This window comes from Pseudopipra pipra, chromosome 3, assembly GCF_036250125.1.
Source record: "Pseudopipra pipra isolate bDixPip1 chromosome 3, bDixPip1.hap1, whole genome shotgun sequence".
In the NCBI taxonomy this organism is placed as follows: Eukaryota; Metazoa; Chordata; class Aves; order Passeriformes; family Pipridae; genus Pseudopipra; species Pseudopipra pipra.
The window spans coordinates 7,700,242-7,710,998 of record NC_087551.1 but is presented as its reverse complement, the minus strand read 5'-3'; positions in this window follow the sequence as shown (position 1 = coordinate 7,710,998).

Sequence of the window (10,757 nt, the reverse complement as noted above, 5' to 3'; positions counted from 1 at the left end):
CATCATGAAGGGACACAGCTTTGTCCAGTGTTCACATGGATGATTTCCTCCAGGAAACTGGAGATACCAGCGGCAATGCTCTCGCTGCCAAAACATGGACCCTGATCTCTTTCCTTGTATTATCCCTTGCAGGGTAAAACTTTATCACATTCTGCCAAACCCAGAACGGAGACAGCTCATATGAAATCTCTGTGTATGGTTCAGGCACATTTGCCATCCTGGAGCAAAATTAATTTATGTTATCTGACATCACCTTGTAGCAAGCTGAATGTAAATAGGGAATTAAACATAGCTGTGGGCAAGTAGTCTTTTTGTGCACAATTGCAGTAATAATTTAGAGTTATTTCTTTTGATATTTTGTTATGTTTAGGTTTTTAACATTTGTAAGCCATTTAAGATTAAAAGGTATAAAAGGGGAGGTTGTTATAAAAATGCCTCGAGATGCCATTTAGAATGATTGTGATGCTCCAGCTCTGTGCAAACCTTTCACAGGGAGGAGGTAAATAACACTTTACTTAAACAGGAAATGGCCACAGCAAAGGTCAACATTAAATGACTGCAGGAAGCAACATAACAATCACTTCTTTCAAAATTAATTCCTTTTGATGAGCCTCCAACCCTGGCACAATTTTGCCTTAAGCACTGGGTTCTGAACTAAAGGAAGCCATTTAAGGAGAAAAAGTGTGAACTGTCAATTATATATGAAAATCAGAGTTGATCATTTAACAGCTTTTATACTGTAGGGGATGCTTCGAGATCAGGAATTGACTGGGAAATAAGCAGTCTCTGTGTTTATTGGGACTTTCTTCTTTTTTTAAGCAAATACACTGTACTGAAAAACAGTGTCCTGCGAGTGAGTATCTGGCTGTGCTGTATAGTGGGACTTTCTTTTCTTACAGGCTTTGGTTTGGCCCTTCATTTTGTCATTGGAAATGAGAAATTCACTCTCAGAACTGCAACTTTGCATAAGTGAACTATGACTGAAGAACATTTCAGCCACTAATCTTTACTAAGTGTTACAAGCTCATCTAGACAGAAAGCTAAGGGAGAAGATTTATTCCATTTTTGTTTGGTTTGGTTTGGTTTTTGCAAACCTCTTAATAGTGCCAGGAACATGGGAGGTGGGTCACAGAAAATGCCAGTGAAACTCCCGCTATCTATTCTGTGATATTATATGCACATTCTGGAAAATTGGTCTGAAGTTTTTCACATTTCCCCCACTCTGTCTGGAAACTAGGAAAAAAAAAAAAGCTTTTCAGTGACAGAAGGAATAAGATTAATGAAGTTCAGCAGTTCAATTCAATCTGATCCCTGTTAGTTTTTGAACTTTCAGTGAATCCATGAAATAAATTGCATGGGACACTGGAAGGAAAATTGTACATCTTTACCTGACTCCTAATGACTTGTGAGATTTACAGTAAAACAATGCCAGTAAATTGTGTCCTTTCTAAAGATGGTATCCATACTTTTATACAAATTATTTTACAGCAAGAAGTAATTTTTCACATTAAATGGCTTGCACATAAAAACTGATAGTAATCCTGAGAGTAAAAAAGTAGAATTCAGAGAATGGGGTTATAGTTTGTGGGTCAGGTTTGACAAGCTGTGAAGTTCTAGCACTGCAGTGGATGTGAAAATGGCAAAGCTGATTGAAGTAACTGCAGCAAAAATACATGTGGAATTTTGCATACAAAACCAGCAAGCCCAGCCCTGAGCCAGAAGGTTGAATTTGAGAGATCACCAGATAGTGTCAAACTAGAACTTCTGTGGTCTGAAAGCAAAGAGCACATGGATGAGGTAGAGAGGATATGCTAAAAATAAGTGATGATGAAAGGATAAATTGGTCCAGACACCTCAAGACAACTAGGAACATGTAACTTGGGCACAGTCTGTTCTGATGTAAAGCAGGAGCCCTGTGGTATTAGGGAAATGCAGACAACAAGTGATATGAAGTGTTCCCCTCCTCTGCTCCCAAGGACAACATGATACAGCAGTGACAACCAGGACCAGGGTTTAGCAAAAGGAGCATCATGGGCTGCAAATTCCAGCACTGCTGGGCCAGGTCCTTCCTCAGGGAGCTGCAACCAGTGGTAGCCACAGCAAAGGACTACAACAGGGCAAGAGCTGTTCCACATGCCTGAGACCCACCAGGAGATTTAAAGGCAACTTTTCTCTGTTGTCTCCCTCAACTCCATTTTCTCTCCACAAATGAGATTCATATTTACCTGGCAGATCCTTCCTAATTCCTTGACTCAACCTGCCAGGCATCAGAGAGAATTTGTGGCATCATGGAGAAAAGGGGAATTAATCTTGAAATTCGTCTCATTACAGGGTACTTGGTCTCCTTTTTTCCAGCTAGCACTGGGGATCCATATGTCCCTAATGCACCTCCTTCAAATCACACAGTTGACTGCGCAGTAACAAACAGCTTTCTATTTGCATTAGGGAGTCACAAAATAATACCATGTTTGAGGGATCAAGCAGTGACCCCAAATTAATTCTGCATGACCACACTTGGAGAATTCACCTTGAGTGTTTAGGAAATCTTATCTAAAGGCTGATGCAATGAATTCAGAGTAAATTATGACTGGTTTCCTTTTGTCAGGTACTAGACTCCTGTAAATGCTAGCATGGTTCAGGGTGCAGTTATTTCATGTCCTTCAAGAAGTAACCTGAGACCCAAAATTTTAGTCCATGAAAAATACTTGGCTTTCAGGCAGAATCAATACAGGAGGCTATTGGGTAGTTCTGCAGTGGATGCTGAGGGATGCTTTTTGTACTTTCAAAAGCAAAGACCATGGCATTAGGAGCATTGCCTCATGTGATGGCACCTCAAAGTCCGCTTTGCTTCAGGGGTCACAAAGGTGAGGGCAGACAGGACAGTGTGGCCCTTCTGCTTGATGGAGATCTTGGCATTTCTTCTCTCTTCCTCCATTTCAGTCTGTGTCATATATTTAAGCTGTAGGATCTTGACATTTTGGCTTTTTTTTCACTGCCAAATCCCAGAGGACTGAGGATCAGAGACATTGTCTGTGTTAAAATCAATACCAATGTCTTACACATTAATTCAAGAGGCAACTGGTCCCTCACCAGCTGCAAGCACCCTCGGATTTATTTGCATAATGATCTGATCTTTTTTGTGCTGAAAAGTTGGTAGCAGTCTTTTGGGATGATAATGGTCTATGTGAACGTTTCTGTGCACCTTATTAACTTTATAAAGACACCCAACAGATGACGCTCTGCATTTGTAGCCTTAAGCTTGATGGTTTATTATGACACAAGTAAGTTATTTTTTTTAACAAAATTGGGCATTTTTTGTGTTCTGGAAGATTTCTAATTATTAAATATTCACAGAGCAATCTAACTGGGTAAACAAGTAATTATTTGTCTCAGCAGTGGAGCCGTGATTTGAGTATGTTTTCACAATGTGACAGTCACCTTGATAAGCCCAATTAGAGAAATTCTAATTCTAATAATCTAGACTTTTTCACATCTATGATCCTGAAGGGATGCCCTGTTTTTTATTGTTATTTTCTTATAGAAAATAACCTTTGTCATTTCATCTGTATGGGGGATCTCAAAAAGGAAAGAAAACTGTAGTGTTTCTCACTGCTGGGAAGATTTTATTTTTTCTGATTTTGAGTTCATTTCAGAAGCTTTATCCAACTGATAGCCACCTCAGACCACTACCCTGTTTCTTGCTGGTGATATTTAGATGCAATCAAAACTGGAGGCATGATGACAGATAAGGGGACCAGCGAGAAAATCTCCTATGACTCAGGTCACAGCAGCACTGGTATAAGCAGATCAATTAAAAGGCTAATTAGGATCATGTCCTTGAAGAGGTATTTTCCAGCACTGTTCTGGAGCTAGAGACAAGTGCAGGTGTGTGCTTCATGTCACAAGTGCCCCTTCTAAGTTTTCCAACAACCACTTTGCAAAGTACAGGAGCTTTGAAGTGCATTTTAGTCAGAGAGACAGTGAGGTGTTTAACTAGATGATTCATAACAGGCTATACTAAGACCCAAATAAAAAAAACCTGACCATTTATTTCTGAGATGATAATCAGCAGCAATCACTGGGCAGAGTAATGAAGTAACCTTTGGATAAGCTGCTCTTTACTGTCTTGCTTCCAAATACCTGCACAGTTCAGAAGTGAATGCAATAGTAAAATCCAGGAGTGACCCCTTCTCTGCATTGGAGAAGAGTGATGGTAGTTCTGCAGAGCGGCACAGAGCAGCTGAGGGTGGGGGTAGACCATGTTTTGGTCTACTTCTGCTATGCTGCCTTTGTGAAGACCTGTGAACCTACGGGGTGGGTGTTTTCACATCTCTGTGGATGCTTGGAGGTTCCAAAAAAGCTCTATACCAGTGATTCAGCTGCCAGAAAGGCCTTATAAGCTGTTGGGAGGAAGGAGAGGCTGGAAAACCTAAAAAACACTTGGTGTTTCCGGGAGCTTGTTCTTCAAATACCCAGAGACTAATCAAACAAGAATTGTCATTACTCCCCAAAAATCTGAAATGGCCACCCAAGCCCTTCATGGCAATCTGCTCTCAGCAGGAACCAGTCAGAAACAGGCTTGGAATAAACAGGACTCTGATTTTTACTTCAATACCTATGAATGTCAGTGATTAATGGCCAACTTCTCCCTGATGTGGGAAATCAGAGAGATGAACAAGAGACTCTGCAAATGGCTTTGTATTGTGGAAAACTTTGGATTTATAGTGATAGCTAATGTTTTCCCCTATATGTATCAACCTAATTTCTTTCTATATTTGTAGTCTGTGTGTCCTTTACCCAGTCTTACTCCATAGCAACAATATCAAGCTGATTGCTGTACTATTTCAACCAGTGTCGATGGCAGTGAACAGATGTATTGTTTATTCAACAATAGCAAGGGTTTCATTTCTAAAAAATACTGTTTAGGTCTTCTAATCCAATCACAGACATTATCTTTTCGTTTCCTGAACTTTTAGTGAAGGAGTACTAAAAAAGTGCTTTATGTTTCATGTTTAATGGGATTCATGGCAGGCGGAGATGAAAAGCAATACAAACAGAAAGGGAGATAATTTTGTTTTCAGCTCTCCTTTATTCAGAATTTCTTAATTTATCCTTTGCATGTCTTACATGCTGTATCATTTCCACTTTCTGTTTTGGTGAAATTAGGACAAGAGTAGAAGAAAACACTAATTTGTGTGCCTGATGTGATTTTTTTTTTTTTTAAAAAACTCTTCTCTGATTGATCGTTTTTGCTGCAACTGGTGAATTCTGTTTCCTCAAGCCAAAAACCTCTGTGTTGTTTACTTCTCTCTCTCTAGGTTTCAGTTTGTTGCTAGACCTGCCTTTGGCAGCTGTAAGAGCAGAGTGATTTTCCAGAAAGACAGGGCGGGTTTTAAAATTGCTTTTTGAATTAGAACCTATCTGCTTCACTCCTGTGACACTGCACTGGAGATGTGATCCAGGAAAAATCAGTCCTGCTCAGTACCTTTTGTTATATGTCTGCTACTGGAGAGAATTCAAGCATCTTATCTAGTTTTATTAACTTCTGAGAACTTAAGGCAGGATTTTAGCAGTTCTCTGCTAAATATTCAAGGAGGGACAGAGGGGAAGAAAAATAAACAGCATGTGTTTAGAACTTCTTCTCTGTGCAGAGTGTGTGTAAGATTTCATTTCATTTTGGCGTTTTGTATTCAGCTCCAGCATCGTGATGAGGCATTGCTGAGACGTGTCTGACAGTACCTCCCCAAGGCGAGCAAACACCCCCGTGTGGATGCTGTTAGGAAAAACATCATCGTTTGCCAGCTGTGTGGGTTTTGGCTGGATTTCTGGGCAGCAAAAGGCAAGAAGAGCTGTCGGCATCAGAGACAGGGAAGAGGTACTGTGTGCACTCTGGTGCTGCTGGGGAGGAAAGAGACCGGTTTCTGGCTACCTTCTCGCTCCGTTTTTCGGTCTGTGAGGGCAGGAAGGGCTCATCATCTCTGAATGCCAGTTTAACCTGGCTGACTTTGGTAGCTGTGAGGACCAGAGTCAGCTTTTCAGATTTGTATGTGCTGGAGTGTGTGTGGCCTGTGGTTCCACTCCTCTTCCTCCTCGTCCTCCTCTGTGAAGGCAGCTGAAAGCAGTCATCTGTAGTTCCCAAGACACTGAACCACCCCTGGGGCAGAGACAGGAGAGGAGTGGTTGTTCTAGTCATCCTCCTCCTCTCTCCCCAATCTGCTGGAGGCTCCTGGCCCTGTTTGCCATGCTGGACCTCCTACCACCTCCACTGCTGAGATGCCACCAGCTCTTCCTCTGTATCGCCGTTAGTAGCGTTACCCAAACAGCTTGGCATGTGCAGAACAGCTGTTCTATCCCAGCCCAAATTAAAATTTATCCTTTTGACCCCATTTTTAGGCTTTTCTTGTCTCCCTTCCTCAATTCTGTTACTTCATTCCTTTGGGGTGTTTTTATTTCACATCTCCTCTGGCTCCTGTTTTCCTTGTTTTGTTACAGGAATTCAGATTATTGCCTGCAGGGTTCAGGTGGAGTCCAGATTCAGTTCAGCTGTCTTTTCACTTTCTTCCTGCCCCCAGGAAATCAAGCACCCTCTCAGAAAACAAAGCTTCCTGCTCTTTTTTCCTGGGTGTAAGGAAAAACCACGTGGTTTATGAGGCACGCTGTGTCTTTTTTTTCCGCATATTATGAACTCATCAGTGACAAAACTGTCTTTATTTTCTCTCTTTTATGCTGTGAAATATATTATTAGTCCTATAGAATTTTTATATCAATTACAGTGTTTTCCCCCTCAAAAAAACCGGAATTGTCCAAATAAATTTTTTTGTGGTTTGAAGTACCAAGAAAATAGTCACAGTACTTTGAGCTTCTGAATCAAGTTCTTAACAAATGTTATTTCTACAAAGACTAAATAAGTATTTCAGTTTTCAGTGGTTTCAGGGTGACAACATGCAGACATAAGAGAGTATGTCCAAAATGTTCTGTCCTTCCAAATAAGCAATAGTATTAAATAATGAAGTGTATGGATAGGGACCATCCTGTGCCCCAAGTAAAGGGATGTTGAATGCTCAAAGGAGTGTTATCTGCATTTAGCTCAAACTTGCTTCTCACTTTCCTCAGTTCCACCTTTTTCCCAGGAGGTCTGAGGTCTAAACCAACTGTCATCTGTCAGATACCTCATTTATTTTTGATATGTTGTCCCTTGCTGCTTTGTACATTATTCAGAAAGGGAAAGAAAAAAATTCCAGGTGGTTAGACTAAAAAGAAAGTAGAAAATTAAAAAGAAAATCCCGAGGATTTACCGACTTTTCACATCTGATCCTATAACTGAAAGAGCATCTTTCAGAGTGGCATTTCTTCTGGTTCACAGCCAAAATGAAGGGAAAAAAACTCTCAGCTTAACTTGGTAAAGCTTGTCTACCTAATACTGTAATTGGGAAACTTAGTTACTTACTACCACAGACTTGCTAGGACAAAACAGGCACAAATTTACTGCTGTTTGATGTTGTTTATGATCCCTACAGAAAATTAATCATGTTGTTTTCTTTAATCTGATTCCTGAAACCGTGCCTAGCTCTCTAAAGAGCACAGCTGAGCACCAGATCTGTGCAGCAGACTTTCTGCTGGCCTGGTGGGAGCTTAGCAAAGCATCTATCCCAGGGCTGCTGTTACTTTGGGGTGTTTATTTGAGCTGGTGTGGGGGGAGATGTGTCCTGAGCAATGCAGCAGATACACAGATACATTTACATCAGCCTATTCATCACCCTTGGAAGACTGTTGCTCACCCCTTGACTGTTGCGGGGTTTGATCCCCTTGAGCAGAAGCAACAGCTTATTGCAGCACATCCACTATCACAACTAAGACAAAACCCAGCTTGTTTCATACCTCAGAGCAAATTCTCTGCAAGAATCGCTGGTGTTACTTATGTCAGGGACTGGTGCACATGGTGCTGAATCTCCAATCCACAGCCTGTTCCTGCTGTAGGACTACAGCCCTCTGGTGGTACCAAATAATTTATTTTGTTAAAAGCTTTGTAACATTATCACTAAAATTCACCTTTGGACCCTGACTGATGGGGCTAAGAATATCTCTAGGGGAAAAGTCCAAAAAGCAGGGTACAAGTCAGCATACAGCTGTGATGCACAGCATGGATGCCACCCATCAGCTAAAAATTTCTAAGGCGAATAGAGAGACTGAATGCAAGTGTTCTTAGAAAATGGGAGAATATTTATCTCACAGGACTGGGAGAGACCTCAGAAATCATTGTTGGGGCACTAAGAGGCCAGTAAGGTTCCCCCCCCTTAGTGTCCTGATAGTCATCAACTATTCTCCTTCCTAAAGGAGGATTAATCAAATATCCCTTAGTCCTGGGTGATGTTTGCTTAGCCTGATCTTTAAAGTACTTCGGTGACTGAGATTTTGCAATATTTTATTTCCTATGCTTCATTAGAGGAACAATTACACTGTTTTTCTTGTATTTCATTAATATCCTATATTGATCTGTTTAAACTCATTATATCTTCTCCTATTCACTGTCGTCATGGAAAAGAAAAAGAAAAATCAAACCCCTTTATCTGTGTGCTGAACTCTTCCATATTTGAATATATGTCCTTTGAGCCTTCCTTGAATCTACTCCATCTTTCTCATTGATCATTTTCACAAAGAAGTTCTGCTTTGAATGCCTCACAGCAGCTCTTTTTAGCCACGTGATGTGATGTACTTGGACATGGCTCTTGAGCATCAGTTTTCAAGATGAAGAATAACCTCCATTTCTATCCGATGAGATCTTGCCATGAACCGCTGGTGACATATTTCATTAGTATGCCCTGCTCTGAAGTTTTGTTCTGGACTACAGGAAGAGGAGACTTTGGGCTACAGCACTAGGCTCTGAATAAAGCAAAATAACTGGAAAAGACAGCAAAGGTGAACTGAGTGCCTCAGCTGGCTGTACTGGTAGATGTGATCATTTTATATAGTTGTACCAACAAGCTGTCGTGTTATTACTGAGAAAACACTGAGCTTGGAGGATTAATGTGAAAACCCTGAGCAGACTGCCTGAGGGGATGTATTTTGGCTCTTACCCTGTCTCAACCCACTGATGTAGAAAGGGTTTTCCCTGTGAGGAAAGGAGCAGAACTGGAAGTCCCCTGGGTAAGGAGAGTACAGGAGCCCAAGAACTGTCTTGCAGCCATGGCCATCACAATCTGGCTGAATCACAGCTAGGGCTGGACTTGTTTGTACCAGAAAGATAATGTTAATTTGGATTGTGGTTTTTAATTTATAGTTTATAGAGTTTATAGAAATACAAGCAATTAAAGAAGAAACAAACCCTCTTGTACCATGGATTTATTGAGCTGTGCAGCACCAGGTAAACACACATTCTGGGGTGATGGTGATGTATGTGCATTTAAACAGCAAAGAACCAGCCTTCCAATTCTGTTACTGGAAGAATAAGTCACACATATTCTGGGGACAAAAAGGGAAAGATGAAAATTTTCTGTATGTTCCTTCTTGTTTATACTGAAGGCATTAAGATAAAAAGGTTACATTTTTTTGTATAGAAATGTTCTTGTGTACACAATCATTGATTTAAATTTAAAAAGCTTTCAAGCAGTTTGTCAGGCACTTCATTAATGTGTATATAGATAACCTTTCACTGTTTGGTGTTTGAGCCCCCTCTAAATAGGAAACAGTGGGCAGGATCCCTTTATAGGAAATTCACCTTGGTGGTCCATTAGATGAACCAAATAACTCAGTGTGTGACAGGACCAGATTGATTTTTCTGTGGTGTTTTTGATTTTCTCTTTTTTAAAAGAATAGCAGCTGCAATCTGTTCCGAATTGTTTTTTCTTTCAGGCTGTCTCATCCTGTTTTGCTTTATTTGTGTTCAGTTTGGGGCTCCTCACTACAAGAAGGACACTGAGGTGCTGGAGTGTGTCCAGAGAAAGGCAATGAAGATGGTGAAGGGTCTGGATCATGAGTCTGATGAGGAAAGCTGAGGAAGCTGGGGATGTTTATTCTGGAGAAAAGGAGGCTTGGGGAAGACTTTATCACACTCTACAACTTCCTGAGAAGAGGTTGTAGTGAGGTGGGTGTTGGTCTCTTCTCCCAAGGAGAGAAAATGGCCTTAAGTTTTGCCAAGGGAGGTTTAGATTGGATATTAGGAAAAAATTTTTTGCTGAAAGGATTATCAAGCGTTGGAACAGGCTGCCTGGGGAAGTGGTGGTGTCACCATCCCTGGAACTGTTCAAAAATGTGCAGATGTGACACTTGGGGACATGGTTTAGTGGCGAATATGGCAGTGCTGTGTTGATGGTTGAACTGATGATCCTGGAGGTCTTTACCAACCTTAAAAATTCTAAGATTCTATGATTTGAATGGTCAGGAGCTGTCTCCTTGAGCCACCTCCATCTCAAAAAGTCAGTAACATAGAGCCTGGTCCAGGTAAAGCTGTGTGTACAGCAAATCAACAGAGGAAACTGCCAAATGTGAGGTCTTGGAATCAAGATATCCCACCTTAGAGACATGCATGTAATAGCAAAACATGCTATAGCAAACCCAGATTTTCCTAGTACAAAGCGTGGGCTAAATTTTAATAACAAAAATTGGGACTGCAAGTGTTCCCCTGCAGACAGACCACTCTGTTTAGGGACATGGTGGGTCACTGAGAGGCCTGTACAGAAATTTTCCTGTAATTACCTAAGGAGTTAAGGTGCGTGGTCAGCATGGAGTCAGTGCTGCTTCCAGCCTCAGAGAGAGGGATG